This window comes from Rhipicephalus sanguineus, chromosome 7, assembly GCF_013339695.2.
Source record: "Rhipicephalus sanguineus isolate Rsan-2018 chromosome 7, BIME_Rsan_1.4, whole genome shotgun sequence".
Lineage (NCBI taxonomy): Eukaryota > Metazoa > Arthropoda > Arachnida > Ixodida > Ixodidae > Rhipicephalus > Rhipicephalus sanguineus.
In genome coordinates this window covers 451235-454793 of record NC_051182.1, presented here as the reverse complement: position 1 = coordinate 454793, position 3559 = coordinate 451235, and the positions used below count along the sequence as shown (strand labels likewise).

Here is a 3559-nt window from a genome sequence, read left to right as displayed (position 1 = left end):
GCCGGCTGTCTCGTTTCGCACGAAATGCCGGCTGCATATCCTCGTGATCGCCGTCGGCAGCCACGGCGTGCCGTCTGGACTGCACACAGGGAATATATACATATATAAACGCGTGCACTCGCGTACGAAAAGTAATCAGCACGTTACGTTGCAAACCACGTTTTACTCGCGTACTCACTTCACGCGTCGGACGGCACGTATCCAGCGGTTCCGTTGCTCCACTTCGTACGGCTCTCAGGGGAACCAGTAAAACCGCACATTAGGATCCTTACCCCCATGTTCGAGGCAATTAACCACGCAACAATAACGGCGGCGACCGCGCTTCGAGACCGCGCGCTGCTCAGAACCGTCGCCCAGACCACCTGCTTTCGGCACGGTTTGTTGAAGCAGGGATCGCTCGTCAAACATGTCAGACTCTGCAGGCATAGCGGACAAGTTCCTGCGTACGTTTTAAGCACTTTTTGAGCCTGAAAACTAGGCGCAAAATTAAGTAAAACGCTTAAAGCAACTGAGAACTGCGTAACTCGCCGGTCGGCGTCCATTTTTGACTACCCAAGCAACTTCGGCGCACGCCACCAGGCTCCGCCACAGTACTCAAAACTCCAGCGCGTCAGCCCTGTAGCGGCCTAAGCGCCGAAGTTAGCGGTGCCCTCGGCTGCGTTACTTTTGCCGCCTTGCCAGTACTGACGTCACAGACGCAATGTTGCCAATAATTGTGGGAACCCAGGAGGGCGTTTGCAGACAATCTTTAAAATTCATTTGCAAACAATCTGCGCATGTATCAAGCCTGCAATTTGGCATAAATGACGGAAACGTGCAAAGGAACGTACCCAGCGAATTTCACTGAAATCCATCGACCTCGAAAAATCGCCGGAGTTGGCCTTTAACGACGGTAGTTTGAGGTGCAGATATAGTACGGTGGCTTCCAGAACGCATAGAGTTAATATACTGATTCTAGAGGAAAAGCTGGGCCGCGAGACCTATAACCACAAGAACGCTGACATCTTGGAACGTTGTCATTCTTGCCATCACATATGAATCCTAAAGAAGCATCTGCACAATTAAAAACTTGCGCATATTGTTTTGTGCTTATTTTGAATACTTCTACGAAAGAATACGACGGCTATTTATGCAATTTACTGCGCGCGGAAAGGAGCGTTTGCAGGGTGGTTAACTAGATGGCACCACCATATCAACACTCGCGAGTACGCGAGTGTGTGCTTGCCGCCGACTGCGCCGGTTTGCGCGTCGTGTTAAAGCCCCTGAAACTTCTTTCGCGTCGTGTATCTCGTAGTTGTCATAGTGTCCCGTTGTGTGCGTTTTCTGTCGCCGCATACCACTCGACTTCATGTGACAGCATCTTTTTCTTTCGAGCTGGAAACTTCAGTGCATCAGTGCAAACCAGGACGGACGGCAAAGAAGAGATGAGACAAGCCCTGAAAGTTATGTGCGAACTAGTCGCAACCGATTTTTTTTAGACTTTTTAACGGCGATAAAGCTTCGTGGGCCATGTAACTTTAGTTTCGATTGAAGCTTTCGGGAGATGTCTCACTCACATTCGCCGCTGCAAGCTGCAATCGACATTTTTCTGCTTTACGGCTCTCTGCGCTGAAGTACGGCAGCAATTAGCTGAAAAAGAACGTGGATACAGGTGTCTCGCCATTGCAAGTCGAATCAGCGCGCGACCACGGCCTACGGACTTTGCTTCGAGCTGCGAATCTGTCGAGTGACCTTTGTGCCAGCGAACGGAGAAACTTTGGTAGAGAGTGCCTAGTAAAAACCATGCCCAAACAGGTGGAAATTTTAACTGTTGTCAACCGGACCAGCTGCACAGACAACCGTACACTAACACACGGCTTCACGCATCAAAACACAGCTGATGTTCTCTGAACAGCGCGTAGCTGACTTAGGTTGGTAGATGAAAACTGATTACTACCGTCAAATATAGCGAGCGTCTCAGGGTCTGGCAACGCTGGCAACGATCGTTTTGTTCCATCATGGCGGAACACATGTGGTTATAGGTTTCAATGCATGGGCCCTATGGCGAGCTTTTCCTCTAGAGTCAGTATATTAACTCTATGCCAGAACGTATGCGGTAGTGATTCAAGTTGGACACGCCTCGCCTGTAAGGCAAAAATGCTAGACTTTCGACGGCGCCCTTTGTTGCGGCCGCCGCCCTGCACTTTTTTCCTTCGCTTCTGTTTGCTGTTTTCATGGTTTGCCAGCATCTGCGATGGCGCTTTAACAGAATCAATGAGTGTACGTGATTGTGGGAGTTATGTGTGCTATTTCTAGCACATGACATGTCTGATCTCGACGTAGACGGCGTCGCACGCGCTGGGTGTCGTTCGGGCCCTCGTACTCGCATGTGTTTATATGACTATGGGTTACGTTTGTAAAACATGCGGTCAGCAATCACTCACGGCGTGCCCCTGACTGCCGGAGGATGTGCTTGGGTGTCGGGGTAAGCCGGCGCAAAACCGTGTTTGTTCTGAAACTAAATTTTGAAGCGATTTCTCAGAAAAGAATTGCTTTCATTCGTGTATAGCGAGTGCCTATTGCGAGACGAGGTTCCCGCTGCCTTTTACGTGAAAATTTGTTTTCGTTGCGAAATTTGAACTAAACACTCGCGGAAGATGTGTGTACAATAACGGTGTGTTGAACAAACGGTGGTTTTAAATACAAATAATATGTGTGTTTTGGTTATTCCCCGAATCCCGGATCACTTCTCCCGCCTCTTCGCTCCAGTTGACAGCCACACTCGGGGAAACGAAGGTACCGCTCTGGTCTGGCGCCTCACCGCTCGTGATGGGAAAATCAACAGCGGCGTTCGCCCTGTCAACGAGGCAGTCGGTCCTACATTTCCTTTGGTTGGACAAGACGGCGTAGGAAAAGAGGTGAGTGGCACCCACGCAAAGGAGCCTAAACCAATTTCGTTTGTTGTTTAAAAGAGGCTCACATCATCTTGTGCTGCAAGTTTGTCGCCAAGTGACGTGTTACAAAAGGTACTATTTGCAAGTTGTGTTTTACACGATAACGGCAAAAAACTTGGTTCCTTACCATACGTGTTTGAATTTGTTGTTTTGTTGTGAGCGTTGATTGTGTCTATGTGAACCACTTATTTTGTAGGTTTTGCAAACCTTTACTGCAATTTCATTTTCTCATCATAATATCACGTTCTGCTTTTCAGATACCGTTTTTCATGGCGCTCACGCTGAACAGGAGCGACAACCTAGCAAGCCACAAGTCTGATGCCTCCAGCCGTCACCACTTTTTGATTTATTCTTAATCATAAGGAATAAAGATTGAAACATGATGCCCATTTCTGCAGTTTATTTCGCACTATATGACACTATGCACATCAGTCACACATTTTAGTTGGCTATACTCATAGAAGCACCTAAATGAGGAATACCCAAACTTCTTAATTGAAAATCAAAGACCATCTTTTCGCGCTTTCTATATAACTTTGCTGGAAAATATGTGTTGTTTTGACGAGTTTTATTAAAATAATGCTAAGACTGAACTATACTTTTTTTTTTGCAGTCGCTGGGCAGAA

General features: G+C 47.7%; 1 long non-coding RNA gene across 1 annotated transcript; it reads left to right on the top strand.

Moving 5' to 3' along the window:
- The first annotated feature begins 2717 nt into the window (after positions 1-2717).
- On the top strand, positions 2718-3320 carry LOC125759179 (uncharacterized). The gene is made up of 2 exons (XR_007416704.1): positions 2718-2897; positions 3191-3320. It is a non-coding gene; the product is annotated as an uncharacterized LOC125759179 (long non-coding RNA).
- Positions 3321-3559: the final 239 nt, after the last annotated feature.